The following is a 19373-nucleotide window of genomic DNA, read 5'->3' on the forward strand; positions in this document are numbered from 1 at the left end:
TAGACGCCGAGACTCGTCTATTCAAGTAGTCAACTTCAAGCGCTGAGAACAAATGCCGAGCCGGTGTGGTCCCCTATTTACCTGACGAGGTAAGAAGGCGGTATCGTGGCAGCAGAGCCGGAGCTAAGATAAAAGCCAAGTGTCTAGAGAGAAAGTGGCCATACAAACCTTCGGTTTCTTCTGTGGTCCTGGGGAATGTGAACTCGCTACCAAATAAGATCGACGAACTGGCTGCGCTTGTGAAAAATGTCAGGACCTACAGAGAATGCAGTTTGTTGTGTTTCATGAAACGTGGCTAACTACTAACATCCCAGATGCTAACGTGGAGCTACCCGGGTTTAGCACAGTTAGAGCGGACAGAGTCGCAAGTACCTGCGGGAAGCACAAAGGAGGTGGACTCGCACTCTATGTCAATACAAGATGGTGCAACTCCGGACATGTAAACGTTAAAATCTCCTCTTGCTACAGGGACATCGAACTGTTGGCCATAAGTCTGCATCCCTATTGCTTGCCCAGAGAGTTTGGACACGTCATTGTTGTTAATGTTTACATCCCTCCTCGGGAGGATGTAGAGATAGCAAGTGACATCATCCACTCAGCTGTTGCTAAACTGCAAACGCAGCACCCAGAGGCACTTGTGCCAATTGCTGGAGACTTTAACCATGTGACGCTGGACAAAACATTACCTGCCTTCTCCCAATATGTGGACTGTAACACCCGGAGAAATAAGACTATTGACTTACTGTATGCAAACATTAAAGATGCATACAGTGCCACCCCGCTGCCTGTGCTTTGGAAAGCAGATCATAACCTGGTTCTGTTTCAGCCTCAGTACAAACCAAGAGTGAGGGAGCTACCTTCAACCACACGCTCATTCAGGAAGTGGTCCCCTCAGGCAGAGAATACTCTGAGAGACTGGAACTATGGACTGGGATATCCTGCAGGGGTCACATATTGAGAACATTGAGGAGGTTGTTGACTGTACTACTGATTACATCAACTTCTGTATGGACATTGTAGTTCCAATAAGAACAGTACACAGCTATGCTAACAACAAGCCATGGATTACAAGTGACATCAAGGGCCTTTTGAACCAGAAGGAAAGGGCTTTTAAAGACGGTGATCAGCATGAGCTCAAGCGCGTGCAGAAGGAACTCCGAGTCCAGCTCATGGCGGCGAAGGAGCAGTACAGGAGAAAGCTGGAGCAGAAGTTGCAGAATAACAGCATGAAGGAAGTGTGGGATGGGATGAAGATCATCACTGGCTGCAGCTCGAAGTGGGGTGCCACCATCGAGAGAGATGTGAAGACAGCAAACCAGATGAACAACTTTTTTAAGAGGTTTGACTACCCTAACCCACTCTTACCTCAGAGTACTGCACCCTCCAACCATCCTTCTGCTGATACCAGCATAGGAGAGAGTTTCCCCCCCACCCACAATTACAGCAGCGCAGGTGAGCAAAGAGCTGAGGGGACTCTGTGCCAGCAAAGCAGTGGGTCCAGATGGAGTATCACCATGACTGCTGAAGGCCTGAGCGTTGGAGCTGGGGAGTCCTCTACTGTGCATCTTCAACTTGAGCCTGGAACAGGGGAGAGTCCTGAGGCTTTGGAAAACATCTTGCATCATCCCCATCCCAAAGATATCACGTCCTAGTGAGCTGAACGACTTCCGGCCTGTTGCTCTGATGTCACATGTGATGAAGACCATGGAGTGGCTGCTGCTTCACAACCTAAGGCCACAGGTCTGCCACACCTACGACCCTAAGCAGTTCGCATAACAGGAGAAGGTGGGAGCGGAGGATGCCATCATCTACATGCTACACCGATCCCTCTCCCACTTGGACAGAGGCAGTGGTGCTGTAAGAATTATGTTTCTAGACTTCTCTAGCGCCTTCAACACAATCCAACCTCTGCTCCTTAGGGACAAGCTGACAGAAATGGGAGTAGATTCATACCTGGTGGCATGGATCGTGGACTATCTTACAGACAGACCTCAATATGTGCATCTCGGGGACTGCAGGTCTGACATTGTGGTCAGCAACACAGGAGCGCCGCAGGTGACTGTACTTTCTCCGGTCCTGTTCAGCCTATATACATCAGACTTCCAATACAACTCGGAGTCCTGCCACGTGCAAAAGTTCACTGACGACACTGCTATCATGGGCTGCATCAGGAGTGGGCAGGAGGAGGAGTATAGGGACATAATCAAGGACTTTGTTAAATGGTGCGACTCAAACCACCTACAACTGAACACCAGCAAAACCAAGGAGCTGGAGGTGGATTTTAGGAGGACCAGGTCCCTCATGGACCCCGGGATCATCAGAGGTGACTGTGTGCAGAGGGTGCAAACCTATAAATACCTGGGAGTGCAGCTGGATGATAAATTGGACTGGACTGCCAATACTGATGCTCTGTGTAAGAAAGGACAGAGCTGACTATACTTCCTTAGAAGGCTGGCGTCCTTCAACATCTGCAATAAGATGCTGCACATGTTCTATCAGATGGTTGTGGTGAGCGCCCTCTTCTATGCAGTGGTGTGCTGGGGAGGCAGCATAAAGAAGAGGGACGTCTCACACCTGAACAAACTGGTGAGGAAGGCAGGCTCTATTGTAGGCACGAAGCTGGACAGTTTGACATCTGTGGCAGAGCAACAGGCACTGAACAGGCTCCTGTCAATCATGGAGAATCCACTGCATCCACTGAATAGGATCATCTCCAGACAAAGGAGCAGCTTCAGCGACAGACTGCTGTCACCGTCCTGCTCCACTGACAGACTGAGGAGATCGTTCCTCCCCCAAACTATGTGACTCTTCAATTCCACCCAGGAGAGTAAACGCTAAAATTATACAAAGTTATTGTCTGTTATACCTGCATTGTTATCACTCTTTAATTTAATATTGTTCATTATCAGTAGGCTGCTGCTGGAGTATGGGAATTTCCCCTTGGGATTAATAAAGTATCTATCTATCTGTCTATTTTAAATATCAGACAAAGTTGAATTCAAATGTTCTCTCGTTCGCTAGCTAAGCGAAGTTAAGGAACACGCCCCAAAGCTAGCGAGTGAGTGAGGAAGGCCCCTCCCTTCGGCCCGCTGCATGTTTCTCGGATTCGCACAAATAAATCGGTACCGTGAGCGAACTCTGATATATATCGAAATGAGAGAAGTTGCAAAATCAACCTGGAATGTTCAAACAAATTATAGAAAAAAACCCGATCTAAATCCGTTAAGTAGTTCTCTCGTGAAAAGCGGACAGACATACAGACAGACAGACATTGTCTTTTATAGATAGATAGATAGATAGATAGATAGATAGATAGATAGATAGATAGATAGATAGATAGATAGATAGATAGATAGATAGATACTTTATTAATCCCAAGGGGAAATTCCCATACTCCAGCAGCAGTATATTGATAAAAAAACAATATTAAATTAAAGAGTGATAACAATGCAGGTATACAGACAGACAATAACTTTGTATAATGTTAATGTTTACCTATCACCCCACGGGTGGAATTGAAGAGTCGCATAGTGTGGTGGAGGAACGATCTCCTCAGTCTGTCAGTGGAGCAGGACGGTGACAGCAGTCTGTCGCTGAAGCTGCTCCTCTGTCTGGAGATGACACTGTTCAGTGGATGCAGTGGATTCTCCACGATTGACAGGAGTCTGCTCAGCACCCGTCGCTCTGCCACAGATGTCAAACTGTCCAGCTCCGTGCCTACAATAGAGCCTGCCTTCCTCACCAGTTTGTCCAGGCGTGAGGCGTCCCTCTTCTTTATGCTGCCTCCCCAGCACACCACTGCATAGAAGAGGGCGCTCACCACAACCGTCTGATAGAACATCTGCAGCATCTTATTGCAGATGTTGAAGGACGCCAGCCTTCTAAGGAAGTATAGTCGGCTCTGTCCTCTCTTGCACAGAGCATCAGTATTGACAGTCCAGTCCAATTTATCATCCAGCTGCACTCCCAGGTATTTATAGGTCTGCACCCTCTGCACACAGTCACCTCTGATGATCACGGGGTCCACGAGGGGCCTGATCCTCTTAAAATCCACCACCAGCTCCTTGGTTTTGCTGGTGTTCAGTTGTAGGTGGTTTGAGTCGCACCATTTAACAAAGTCCTTGATTAGGTTCCTATATTCCTCCTCCTATATATTAGTAAACCTTCAGAATAATGTGCAGTTAAACTCTCAACAGCATTCTCAGCATTTCTGGAGCTTAGTAGAGCCAGATAACTATAAGAATCTTCACCAAGCAGCTCTGCAAATGTCTGCTTTGTTTGGGTCTCCATACCTCTGTGAGTCTGACATGAATGTCATGAAATCAAAGTTCAGAACAAGACTGACAGATGAACATTTAAATGACTTCAGAAAAGTGAACCTAAGTAGCTCCACTCCACCATACACCTGCTTCTCTTGTTGACACCATGGAGTGCCAGTCATCTCACTAACTAAAAAACACATCACACATGCAACTGGACATTTGAATAAAGTGAAACAGTGACATGTAACAAAACGACAAATGAATAAGTCATATCTGTGCATTTGTAATTGCATTGTTTTGTTTTGACAGCATTCATGTTTTAATTCAATAGTGTGAGATACACTAGAAAATGCATACAGACATACAAAATGCACTTGTAGGTGAACTAAATATTTTTTGTGATGTTTTAATGCAAAATGTGAGTCATGGACACCAACATTTTGTAAACATTCAGGCAAAACAAGCTTATTCTGTTTGTTTGGGATGAAATAAGCTATGAGAATAAACGTTAGAAAACAAGAGTAGCCCTCGGCCAATTCTCAGGGGAAAAAAGGTTGGGGACCCCTGATCTAAAGCTAAAACATGTTCAAGCCCGGCCATCACTTGGATGGGAGACCATCTAGGGAAAGCATGGTTTGCTACTGGAAGAGATGTTAGTGATGCCAGCAGGGGGCGCTTACCCAGTGGTCTGTGCAGTGCAGTGACGGGGACACTGTGCTGTAAAAATAAAACCATCCTTCAGATGACACACAAAACTGAGGTCCTGACCCTCTGTGGTCATAAAAGGTCCCTGGGGATCTTTTGTAAAGAGTAATTGTGTATCCTGATGGTCTGGCTAAACTGCCAATCATGTCTCTTTCCATTCTGGTCCCCTAATCATCCCCTGTCTCTAAATGGATATCTATCTAACTGTCTCACCACCTCTTCACCAAATAGTTAATGTGCATTGAGCGTACTGGCAGCCATTGCATCATCCAGATGGGTGCTACACTTTGCTGGTGGTTGAAGTGGTTTTCCTTTGTCTAAGTGCTCTAAGTAGTGAAAAAAGTAATTTATAAATGTAATTAATTATTTTTATTCTTCTTATTATTATTATTAAAGTAGAATAAAAAAAACACTCTTTTGGAAATGAATGGAATAGGAAAGCAATTATAAAGGAATACATAAGACTAAATTGACCGAACAAATATTATCTGCAGTTTATTGTTGTAAAGGATGGATGCTATTTGAACTAACTAATTACAAAAGATAGGTGCAGCTCCCCTAAGTGATATGAAGATAGTATGGGTTTAGAAAGGGAATTGCAGTTGATATGAAGATCAGGCATGCAATGAGGACTGTGCCATGTTTTACAGTTTCTGTGGTGCACAAAGAAGCTGATTGTGTCATTATCAAGGAGTTCCAGTGACTAAATAGTTCCAAAGCATTTGGTCCCAAACACTTCTAACAATGCTCACTAGAGGGGGAAATCACTGTCAAACCCCAGCAGAATCTCAATAAAATAAAAGATTTGTCCATCACAAAAAGAATTCCATACACAATGAAACTCCATTTAGCATGAAGGGCAACTAGAATTGGCTATAGCCAAGGCAATCCAAGTGTAACAAAGTCCCAATAGAGAATCTAAAAAGAGTGGTCGAAAAAACAGCAAGAAGTTCAAAATTCCAAAATATACAAAAGGCACAAACACAGCAAAACACAGATAACTCACCCACTCCAATTAACTGCCAAGAACTGTGGAAGACCCCTTGGATTTATAGGACAGTGGTTGGCACGTGGCACTGCCCTTTTGAGGGACCACCCACAACAAAGATGAAACTTCACAAATGGCAGCTTATATAGAGATTTCCAGGGATGAGGTGTTCACCTTTCTCCCCGTTTCAACACACTGATGACTTTGGTGTTATAGACAATTACTTTTTCATCATTATTTTCCTCATTATAATCTGGTAGGCATTACGATAGTAATCAAATATTGAAATACTTCAGACTATTCCCCTTGGTTTCCATCTTTAAATTAATTTCTTACGTTCACATTTAAGAGAAGCCATGATGAAGAAATTTCTTTCCAACGCAAAAAAAATAGCATTTTATGATGTCAGTCTCCTTCTCGATTTGATTGTTGTTAACGACCACAGTCTATCACAAGGCTTTGCTCTCATCCACCATGCAATGTGGCCCATGCGGTGCTTCAACAGTTCTCCAGTATTTTTTTCTTTTTTAACCCTTTACATTTTTTTTTGTTCAAACCATTGAATTAGATTTTTGTCTAATTCTTTACTATACTGTATATCATTATTTTTTATGTGATTTTTGGCCCTGTTTCATATGATTGTATTTCTCAAGTGTGCAGAAAAGGCTGCTTGTCAGACCTGGAAGGGACCTGCACACCCCTAAGAGCTATGACCTCTCATTCCCATTCTCCTTATTGACTATTTGAATGAATATGGATGGAATTCATGGGACCCCTTAATCTCTCAGCTTGAGGACACAAATACATCTTGGGTCCTCGCAGATTATGCTACTCAGTTTCCTGAAACTGTTGCTAAATTCTAAAACAATCATAGGGGAAATCGTAGGGGTCTTTACGGAGGTAGGCATTCCCAAAGAATTCCTAACTAACCAGAGGATGCCTTTACCTCAAAGACATTTAGGAAAGCTGTCAAATTGCTTAAAATCAAGCACTTAAAGTCTGCAGTACAACATCCTGAAATTGATGGTCTAGTGGAGCGGTCCAATCAAACTCTCAAGCAGATGTTATGTAAGGTGGTCAGTGAAGATGGGCAGAACTGGGATCAGTTACTCCCCCTTGTACAGTTCACTTACCGGAAAGTCCCTCAAGCCTCTTCAGGGTTTCCTCCTTTAAATTAATGTATGGACGTCAACCCCAGGGGTATTTTGGACATACTACAAAAAAGGATGGGATGAAGAGGCTCTTCCACAAACAATTACGTGATAGATTTGCCAAAATTCGACTCATCCTAAAGGAGAATATGGACATGGTGCAAGCAGCTCAGGCCCAGTGCTATAACCGTGGCATGGCGCTTTGAGAATTTAGGCCCGGAGACCGCATTATGGTCTTAGTTCCTACTTCCCATTCTAAACTATTTGCCCAATGGCAAGGCCCTTACTAGGTTAAGGAGCGAAGAGCTATCATTGACTATTTGGTGAAACAAACCAATCGTCATCCAACTGAGTGGGTCTACCATGTTAACTTGCTGAAGTGGTGGAAGAAAAGGGATCCAGACCCTTATTCCGGTCAGCACCACTCACTATACACTCAGAATTTGACACTTAACCTCGGCACCAATTTGAAACGCACTCAAAAACAGGGGCTGGAATCAGTTATCCTGTCAGTTCAGGAGGTAGTGAGCGAGAAACCTGGCCGGACCTCCCTGATTGCGCATGACATAATTACTGAGCCTGGGGTGACAGTCAGGGAACACCCCTATTGACTCCCAGAAGCGAAAAATGCTGAAGTGGAATTTGAGATCAAGAGAATGCTGGAGCTAGGCATGACAGAGAAAAGTTACAGCCCCTGGTCCAGTCCCATAATCTTGATCCCTAAGCCGGATGGGATTTGGAGGTTCTGCAAAGACCCCAGCTAGACACAAAAAGAGCCTTGTAGAATCTTTAAATTTTTTTTCACAAGCAACCCAGATTCACAAAAGAAAGCTATGTGAAGTTCAAAAAGCAAAATGGACATGCCTGTAACACAAATGCAATCCAAAGCAAATAAAAGTCTAAATGCAGATATATAGAGGCAAAGTCAAAAAACAGAGCAAAATGGACAAAATCCAGGAAATTCACAAAATGCACAGCAACAAGCTACAAGAACTCTCCAACTCCAGAGAGCTTTCACAATGAACAGGCAGGAACTGTGAAACTGTAAAAGGATTTTAAAGGACAGAGTGCAGTTCCCAGCTTTGACTGGCAGGTGGCCCCACCTCTAGGGGAAGCACCAATAAAACACCTGGAACATACGACAGACAAACAAAATATGGGAGATATTTAACAATACTAACATTAGCATAAATCAATGGCTCAACAGAGAAAGAAAGAACATAAAACAACACCTTGAACCCCAGCTGTGGGAGAAACCCTGTCCGACATATAATATTAATATTAATATTAAGCCTTCGGTACCTTCTGTGATTCTGGGAAATGTGAACTCAATCTCAAATAAGATCGACGAACTGGCTGTGCTGGTGAAAAATGTCAGAACCTACAGAGAATGCAGTTTGTTGTGTTTCAGCGAAACGTGGCTAACTAACACCATCCCAGATGCTAACGTGGAGCTACCCGGGTTTAGCACAGTTAGAGCGGACAGAGATGCAAGTACCTGTGGGAAGCACAAAGGAGGAGGACTCGCTCTCTATGTTAATACACGGTGGTGTAACTCTGGACATGTTAACGTCAAAGTCTCCACTTGCTGCAGGGACATCGAACTGTTGGCCGTAAGTCTGCGTCCCTATTACTTGCCCAAGGAGTTTGGACACGTTATTGTTGTCATCGTGTACATCCCTCCTCGGGCGGATGTGGAGACAGCGAGTGACATCATCCATTCTGCTGTTGCTAAGTTACAAACGCAGCACCCTGAGGCGCTTGTGCTAATCGCTGGAGACTTTAACCATGTGACGCTGGGCAAAACATTACCTGCCTTCTCCCAGTATGTGGACTGTAACACCCGGGGAAATACGACTATTGATTTACTGTATGCAAATGTTAAAGACGCATACAGCGCCACCCCGCTGCCTGAGCTTGGGAAAGCAGATCATAACCTGGTTCTGCTTCAGCCTCACTACAAACCAAAAGTGAGAGTCCTACTTGTAACCACACGATCATTCAGGAAGCAGACCCCGGAGGCTGAGAAGGCTCTGAGAGAATGTTTTGGAACTACAGACTGGGATATCCTGCAGGGATCACATAGTAAGAACATTGAAGAAGTTGTTGACTGCACTACTGACTACATCAACTTCTGTATGGACATTGTAGTTCCAGTAAGAACTGTACGCTGCTATGCTAACAACAAGCCATGGATTACAAGTGACATCAAGGGCCTTTTGAACCAGAAGAAAAGGGCTTTTAAAGACGGTGATCAGCATGAGCTCAAGCACGTGCAGAAGGAACTCCGAGTCCAGCTCAGGGCGGTGAAGGAGCAGTACAGTAGAAAGCTGGAGCAGAAGTTGCAGAATAACAGCATGAAGGAAGTGTAGGATGGGATGAAGATCATCACTGGCTGCAGCTCGAAGCGGGGTACCACCATCGAGAGAGACGTGAAGAGAGCAAACCAAATGAACAACTTCTTTAACAGGTTTGACCACCCTAACCCACTCTCACTCTCACCTCGGAGTACTGCACCCTCCACACATCCTTCTGCTGATACCAGCATAGAAGAGACATCCCCACCCATAATTACAACAGAGCAAGTGAGCAGAGAGCTGAGGAGACTTCATGCCAGTAAAGCAGCGGGTCCAGATGGAGTATCGCCACGACTGCTGAAGGTCTGTGCATTGGAGCTGGGGGGTCCTCTACAGCGCATCTTCAACCTGAGCCTGGAACAGGGGAGAGTCCCGAGGCTTTGGAAAACATCTTGCATCACCCCAGTCCCAAAGGTATCACGTCCTAGTGAGCTGAATGACTTCCGGCCTGTTGCTCTGACATCACATGTGATGAAGACCATGGAGAGGCTGCTGCTTCACCACCTGAGGCCACAGGTTCAACACGCCCTCGACCCTCTGCAGTTTGCATATCAGGAGAAAGTGGGAGCGGAGGATGCCATCATCTATATGCTACATCGATCCCTCTCTCACTTGGACAGAGGCAGTGGTGCTGTAAGAATTATGTTTCTAGACTTCTCTAGCGCCTTCAACACAATCCAACCTCTGCTCCTTAGGGACAAGCTGACAGAGATGGGAGTAGATTCATACCTGGTGGCATGGATCGTGGACTATCTTAAAGACAGACCTCAGTATGTGCGTCTTGGGAACTGCATGTCTGACATTGTGGTTAGCAACACAGGAGCGCCACAGGGGACTGTACTTTCTCTGGTCCTGTTCAGCCTATATACATCAGACTTCCAACACAACTCGGAGTCGTGCCACATGCAAAAGTTCGCTGACGACACTGCTATCGTGGGCTGCATCAGGAGTGGGCAGGAGGAGGAGTATAGGGACCTAATCAATGACTTTGTTAAATGGTGCGACTCAAATCACCTACCCCTGAACACCAACAAAACCAAGGAGCTGGTGGTGGATTTTAGGAGGCCCAGACCCCTCATGGACCCTGTGATCATCAGAGGTGACTGTGTGCAGATGGTGCAGACCTATAAATACCTTGAAGTGCAGCTGGATGATAAATTAGACTGGACTGCCAATACTGATGCTCTGTGTAAGAAAGGACAGAGCCGACTATACTTCCTTAGAAGGCTGGCATCCTTCAACATCTGCAATAAGATGCTGCAGATGTTCTATCAGACGGTTGTGGTGAGCGCCCTCTTCTACGCGGTGGTGTGCTGGGGAGGCAGCATTAAGAAGAAAGACGTCTCACGCCTGGACAAACTGGTGAGGAAGGCAGGCTCTGTTGTTGGCATGGAGCTGGACAGTTTGACATCTGTGGCAGAGTGAAGGGCGCTGAGCAGGATCCTATCAATCATGGAGAATCCACTGCATCCACTAAACAGTGTCATCTCCAGACAGAGGAGCAGCTTCAGCGACAGACTGCTGTCACCGTCCTGCTCCACTGACAGACTGAGGAGATCGTTCCTCCCCCAAACTATGTGACTCTTCAATTCCACCCGGTGGGTAAACGTTAACATTATATAAAGTTATTGTCTGTTTTTACCTGCATTATTATCAATCTTTAATTTAATATTGTTTTTTGTATCAGTATGCTGCTGCTGGAGTATGTGAATTTCCCCTTGGGATTAATAAAGTATCTATCTATCTATCTATCTATCTATCTATCTATCTATCTATCTATCTATCTATTAATAACCTGGGAGAACTTAATCCAGTTGCTTTGCTACTTTCATAGAGTAATATTGATAGTGATTTTAGTCACAGGCCCTCCACACACATCAATTGATGTCATTATTATATCACTAGACTCTGCTGTGTACCACCACAAGTCTATTTAAGCTATTTCAGTCTATCATCCAGATGGATGTTACAAATTAGGGGTGACAGAAGTGGCTCCACACTCACTGTAAACATCACTTTAAAAATCGAGAAAATTGCTATAGAAATGTAAAGAATTCTTATTATTATTATCCCATATTTTCTTATTTCTCTCCTATTTTTGTTTTGTTTACTCCTTTTGGTCTGATTTCTTTCAAGTCTGTGTAATCAGTCATTTGTATGTTTATTTTTTTTATTATTTCTCTCCTATTTCTTGTCCCTTTTGTAGTTTTATGAGTTCTTTCAATTATCTGATCGGTCCTTTGTATATAGCCCATATTGTCTTATTTCTCTCCTTTTTTGTTTTATTTGCCCCTTTTTGAAATTTTTTAAACTTCTTCCAAATTTGGGTAATTGGTCCTTTTGTATACCCCATGTATTCTTATTTCTCTCACAGTTTTATTTTATTTTCCCTTTTTTGTAGTTTTATGATTTCTTTCATGTTTGTATCATCAGTCCTATGTATAACCCATTTTTTATCATTTCTCTACTTTTTTGTTTCTTTTAATAGTTTATAATTTCTTTCAAGTCAGTCCTTTATATATCTCAAATTTTCTTATTTCTGTGCAATTTTTGTTTTAAAACCGCTCTTTTTTAGTTTTATGAGTTCTTTGAAGTCATGTGATTAGTCTTTTATATATCTCACACTTTCTTTTACTTTCATTTCTCTCCTATTTTTGTTTTGTTTACCTTTTTGTAGTTTTATGATTTCTTTCAGGTCAGTATAATCATTCCTTTGTAAATCCCATGTATTCTTATTTCTCTCCTATTTTTGTTTTATTTTCCCCTTTATGCAGTTTAATGATTTATTTCAAGTCAGTGCAATCACAATGTATTTTTATTTCTCTCCTATTTTGATTTTAATTGCCCTTTTTGTAATATTAAATTTCAAGTCTGTTGAATCACCATGTATCTTATTTCTCTCCTATTTTTGTTTTATTTTTCCCTTTTGTAGTTTTATAATTTATTTAAAGTCACCATGTATTTTTATTCATCCATCCATTATACAACCCGCTATATCCTAACTACAGGGTCATGGGGGTCTGCTGGGGCCAATCCCAGGCAACACAGGGCACCAGGCAGGAAACAAACCCCAGGCAGGGTGCCAGCCCACCGCAGATGCATTTGTATTTCTCTCCTATTTTAATTTTCTATTTTTAGTACTTTTGATTTATTTTAAGTCAGTGCAATCACCATGTATTTTTACTTCTCTCCTATTTTTGTTTTATTTGCCCTTTTTTTAATTTTATGATTAATTTCACATCTGTGGAATCACCATGTATTCTTATTTCTTTCCTATTTTTGTTTTGTTTTTCCTTTTTTGTAGTTTTGTAATTTATTTCAAGTCAGTGAAATCACCATTGATTCTTATTTCTCTCCTATTTTTGTTTTATTTTTCCTTTTTGTAGTTTTATAATTTATTTAAAGTCACCATGTATTTTTATTCATCCATCCATTATACAACCCGCTATATGCTAACTACAGGGTCACGGGGGTCTGCTGGAGCCAATCCCAGGCAACACAGGGCGCCAGGCAGGAAACAAACCCCAAGCAGGGTGCCAGCCCACCGCAGATGCATTTTTATTTCTCTCCTATTTTAATTTTCTATTTTTGGTACTTTTGATTTATTTCAAGTCAGTGAAATCACCATGGATTCTTATTTCTCTCCTATTTTTGTTTTATTTGCCCTTTTTTAATGTTTATGATTAATTTCACATCTGTGGAATCACCATGTATTCTTATTTCTTTCCTAGTTTTAATTTTTCCTTTTTTGTAGTTCTGCAATTTATTTCAAGTCAGTGCAATCACCATGTATTTTTATTTCTCTACTATTTTTGTTTTATTTTCCCCTTTATGTAGTTTAATGATTTACTTCAAGTCTCTGCAATCACTATGTATTTTTACTTCTCTCCGATTTTTGTTTTATTTGCCCCTTTTTGTAATTTTCTGATTAATTTCAACTCAGTGCAATCACCATGTACTGTATTCTTATTTCTCTCCTATTTTTATTTTCCCTTTTTGGTACATTTGATTTATTTCAAGTCTGTGCAATCACAATCTATTTTTTACTTCTCTCCTATTTTTGTTTTATTTTGCCCTTTATGTAGTTTAATGATTTACTTCAAGTCTCTGCAATCACCATGTATTCTCATTTCTCTCCTATTTTTGGTTTGTTTGCCTCTTTTTGTAGTTTTTGATTTCTTTCAAGCCAGTACAATCGTTCCTTTGTATACCATGCCATGTATTCTTATTTCTCTCCAATTTCACATTTCTTTTCCCCTTGTGGTAGTTTCTGTGTCCCCGAGTTTTCTTCCCCCGTCCATCATTGGTTATTGGGCTCCCCCGGGTGAGAGCGAGCGAGTGAGCGAGCGGCGCGCTGCGCAGGCTGGCTGGGAGGCGAGGCGGACTGTCGGGCAGGTAGGCAGCGTGTGCGCCGGGGCTGCTCAGTCTGCGCTGCTTTCAGCCGAGTACATGCGCCGCTGGGCGAGTCACTGACTCCGTCTCTCTCTCTCTCTCTTTTTTTTTCTCAAGCTGGAGAAAGGCAGACAGGGAAAAAGAGGCCGCCATTACTGCCAGGAGTAAATCCCTTAGCCCAGGCACAGGGGCTTGCAATCCGGACCAGCCCGGGAGAGACAGACACACATACCGAGAAACAAACCAGTAAATATCAAAGCCAAATAAGAAATATTTAGCAACCACTTTTGACAAAAGATAAAAAAAAGTTTAGAACACGAGCCCGTTTTAAACGGCAAACAAAGGAAAGTAAACGATACTTAAAGACACAACGTGGTTCGCCTGGATGCTTCAGACGCCTTTTTCTCTGCTCCGTGGACTGCTCGGTTTGATTGGTTTCGGGAGGCGCACCGGGATTTCATTTTCTTTTTGTTGCTTTTTTTTTATTCGGTTCCGCCTCGCCTGTGTGTTTTTAATTGCCACCAAGGAGTAGAAAGATGGGAACAGCCAAGCCTTCCGATACAAAGGTCCTGATTTTTTAAAAGGAAAGAGAAAAAAAGCAAAACGGAGACAGTTGGAAGTTTGAAAAGAAAACCTTGCACCTAAATCACATCAGTAAAGAAGAGACGAGCAAAACACGACGGGAAATACGGATATTTTTTTTGGAGGAATCTTTACTGTTTCTTGATTGATTTATTTCTCGAAGCCGTGGCGGGTGTGCTTGCAGCTGGGAGCCGGGAAACAACGCCAGGACAAAAAAAAAAAGGAATGACAGGGTACGTGGAATATGATTCTTTATGAAAATTTGGAATGGAAAAATGTGTACGATGTTGTACATTTGAAAGGATTTCATGCTGTAGCACCGCTGCTCTCTTTAACAGCGACGATCGGGGGGGGTACGGCGCGCTGGATGGGCAGTACGGCGAAAACGCCTCTCTCGCCACAAATGTGTAAAGGAATTGCGTTTGCATTTTCTTTTCAGAAATGACGTCTCTGGGCCTTGTTCTGTCTTTCATTGCCTATAGGGGAGAAACTGCTAGCCCCCTAAAAATGTCCTAACCGAACTAAAATAGCGAGCCGTAAATGTTGCCCATCGGCCGTGCGTGTGAGTTTGTGCATATGTGTGGGCTGAGGAGCCCAGGCATACACATTGTATAGCGCAGTGCGTTACCCTACACGAATTTCGCAATTTCAGATTTTTGTTTGTTTATTGTTATTATTTCTTTGATCCAAATAACGAAAGGCAGATTAGTATTCCTTTCTCTTGGGATTTTTCTCTCCCCCCCCCTCCTCTATTCGCTTGGATCAGGCCTAGCTGGAAGGGACACGAGCAGACGTGGAAAACGGCGAATTCCAGGCGAAGGAAAACTGCATTAAGAACGGAAAGTTCTAATCTGGAGAAAACTTGATTGAATTAGCAACGATTAAAAGGTTACAATATTTTCTGGGGGTATGTGTGTGTATCGGAGAGGAGAAAAAAAAAGGGGGTTGCCTTGTGTATATGTTTAAGAACTTGCGCACCATTCCTGGGAGGAAGGCGTCTTATTTTAATGATCTGTCAGACGCCCTTTTTATTCTAAGTATCGTTAAAAAAAAATCGGTGTGGCGTGTGTAGTTGGAGCCTCTTGTCCCTTTTCCCCCTCTTCCTTTACTCCTCCTCCCTTCCCCAGTTCAACGGAGGAAAAAAAAAACAGACACAAAAACAGTGGGAGTTGCGCAGGCATTCCTCGGCCCCTGTTTTCAATGTGTGTGTGTGTGTGTTTTTTTTAAGGGAAAAACAGACAGGCCCGAAATTTAGGGCAGGGTGAGCTTCTCTCCTGTTTTTGTTTTTTTGTGAGCTCATCAGCTTGAGCAGATCTTCTCACCGATCCTATCCGAGTTGCTTCGTTAAGCAGTTCAGCTGATTGTGTTTTGTGAAAGCAGACAATCGTTAACTCTTGGAAATGTTGGCAGCGAATGTTTTTGGGCAGGTAAGCCTTCAGTATTAGTGACGGTCATTTATTTATTTATTTATTTTTTAAATCTTCCCCCACACCCCCCCGATCAGGTCTAACGTGCCCTCCTCGTGTTTTCAGATCTCACGTTAGCGGACTGAAACTTTCTGATTTTGTGTGCTTTGTAAAGATGGTGGCTCACTTCAGACACCCTCGCGCAAGCGTTTGATCGGCAGGGCTGCTTTTGTTTGAAGGTGACCACAGCAACGTCACTCGCCGTCTTTTGTCTCGAAAGCTTTTGTCTGGGTTTTGTTATTTTCAGCCTTGCATGTGAGGCTCAGCTGCAATTATCAAGTGGCATTGATAACGTACCATTTGGATGGAGTCACAGTTGTGGGTGCGGCGTGTGCCTCGGTAGAGCCTGGAATCGTCACATCCGTCAAGACACTGCCTTCCAGGAGACAACCTGGGCTCTCAGCTCAGTGGACATTCGGGGTTGGGCCGCGGGGCACATCGTGACACTGATGACTGGCGACCTGGTCACCTGGGCTGCAGACGTGTATACGAAAGAATGGAAACTGCATAGGCGGGTGTCAAAACAAAGAATACGCGCTCACGTGTGCGCGGGGCGACCGGAATGTCATCTGTCCATTCATACGTTTTCCAACATGCTGAACCAGTTAAGGACAGTCAATCAAACCGTGGAGAGCACACATCACCTTCATTGGGTCGCATTAATGCAGTCGCATTAACATGTTGGCTTTTTGAGATATGATGGGGAAAACAGATAGGAGGAGAACCTGTCAACTTCACGCAACTGTGAGGTTCTAATTTAGTTTTACTGAGCAACAGGTGAAAGGTGCAGGGAACCAAGCCTCACTTATACTAGGCCAGTTTTAGATTTGTCGTTAGGACGTGAAAGAAAAACTCTCTGAAAAAACTGAAGAAAAATCACAGACACGTGCAGTCTTAAATAAACCGTTCTAACATGCCACTTGGCTGGGTTGTGTGGTTCCTTGCAGAACTGTTGCTTGACAAAGAACCATTTAATTACAGGAAGGGTTAATTGCATATGAAATTGGCTCTTTCAGCTTTGAATTGGTTTCCAATATTGGGACAAAACAGACATATTTAACACAGTCAGGCATCTACACTCTTAAAAATCAAGGTGCCAGAGTGGTTCTTCAGAACGATGCCATAGGGGAACCAGTATTGGTTCATTCATGTGAAGGTTCCAGAAAGAACTTTTATTTATTTAGATCCGCATTAGGCTTCATAAATAACCATGAATAAATAACAGATTTGTGAAATACCAATGGGTCATGATGATAAAAGGTCTCTTTCTGCATACAGTTACACAGGCAAAGTTCAAGTTTTCTTAATCTGTTAGTGTCCTGGTAGGTAACTAACAATAAGTTAAAAATGTGTCATTTTGTACATATTATGAAGTTTTCAAAGCACAAAGAACCCTTGATGGCTCTATGAGGAACCACACAACTCGGTGAAAATCCTTTTGGTGCTATTAAAGAACCAGGATTTTTTTTTAGAGTGTAGCAGGAGTGGTGTCTCTGATGCAATGGATCTATGCTGGTATCTGGCAGGTTGCCGGTTCAAATCCCCGTTTCTACCAAAAGAGATCATACTCTGCTGGGCACTTGAACAAGGCCCTTAATCTGCAATTGCTCCAGGGGCACTACACCCACTAGACCCCAATGAGTATGCGAAAACTAACAAATTCCTAATACAAGAAATTGCATAAGGCAAAAATAAAGCACAAAAAAATACTAACAGATCAAGAAAATGGCACTTAGTGTGTGAGTCTGTTCAAACATATCACAAGTCTGTTATCTCTTCATGGTTATTTATGAAGCCTGTTACAGATTTAAATAAAAGGGAGCCTTCATGAGCATGGTTCTTTTTGGAACCAAAACTGGTTCTGGTTCTGGTTCCCCTATGTCAGGGGTATTCAACTCTGGCCTCATTTATGAAACTTTGCATGAATTCAAGCATGAAAATATGTGGATGCAAAAAAAAAAAAACTGGAAAATGCCACACCAAAAAAAAAAAAAAAAACCAAAAACAGTCTTCAGCATATTTTTATGTAATTTGCTGTTTGTAAATTACAATCACCCTCTAAATATGAACGCTTCTCAAATGCTGACCCGAAACATCCACATGTGGAGCAAACTAATCAACCTCATAGGTATGCAATCACCATGCTGCAGAACTTCATTGGCTGGAAGAGAAACCTCTCCCTCCTGACGCATCAAGACCCCTCTACCTGCATTCAAAATTATCTGGCTGTGCTCCACAACTGAAAGCGTAAGATCATGCATAGCATTATGGTGCCTCTCCTCTGTGCTCTGGGGGTCTGGGAAAGGTGCAAGTGGCTACCAGCTCAGACGATAGCACCTATCACCTGGCACATGTGATTATGTAGTTAGAACAATCTAGACAAGCACAGGCCATTCAGCCCAACAAAGCTCACCGTTCATATTCACTTAATTTTTCTAAAATAACATCAAGTCTAGTTTTGAAAGTCCCTAAAGTCCTACTGTCCACCACACTACTTGGTAGCTTATTCTATGCGTGTATGGTTCTCTTTGTAAAGAAAAACTTCCTAATGTTTGTGCAAAGTTTACTGTATCCCAATGTTGTTGATGAAATTATTTTGAAATAAGTATCGATCTACCAAACTAATTTCCTTCATGATTTTAAACACTTGGGATCAAGTCTCCTCTTAATCTTTTTTTGCTTAAAATGAAAAGGCTCAGCTCTTTTAGTCTTTTTTCATAATTCATCCTCTGTAGCCCTGGAATCAGTCTAGTCACTTTTCCCTGGATTTTTTCTAGCGCTGCTATGTCCTTTTTGCAACCCGGAGACCAAATCTGCACACAACTACAATGAATAGTACAGGCCATATGAAACCCTGAGGGATCAGCCAGTTAGTTACCTTACCAAGAAGGCTGCCACTACATGCATCACCATCACATCTGTCAAAGCTACTTGGCCTTATAATAAATGTATCGCATTTGACACAGGCCACAAGGTTTGCCAGTCACATCTTGGATAACTTATGTATTAATAGAATGTCACTGCTTACAGTAAACAAAAGCAGCATCATTCTTGCTAGATGCCCTTATTGCAATATGAGTGCAGTCAATCATGCCAGTTGCATTAGAAGAACTGGACATGCCTGCAAATTTATTTTGTATGGTGACAAAATCATGTTGTGTTTTATGAATGGGCATCCACACCATATGAAAAATGGACATAGTGCCTCATTAGTCAGTTAATGGTTTCCAGCACGGCAGGTATGACAAAGTGATGCTTAGCTGAGACGTGCCTGTCCTGTTGGCCGTTTCCCTGAGAAGTGACAAAAGGCAGCTGATATAAACTGACGATAAACCAAAAAATTTCTTCAGTGCAAATACGCAGAATTGGCCCACTGAAAAGGGAACTGAAATATAGTCTGGACCTCATATTCATAGTTTTTGAGGTGTAATATGGTTGTCACATCAATGTTCATTATAGTAACGGCTCAG

Source organism: Erpetoichthys calabaricus, chromosome 1 (genome assembly GCF_900747795.2).
Source record: "Erpetoichthys calabaricus chromosome 1, fErpCal1.3, whole genome shotgun sequence".
Lineage (NCBI taxonomy): Eukaryota > Metazoa > Chordata > Cladistia > Polypteriformes > Polypteridae > Erpetoichthys > Erpetoichthys calabaricus.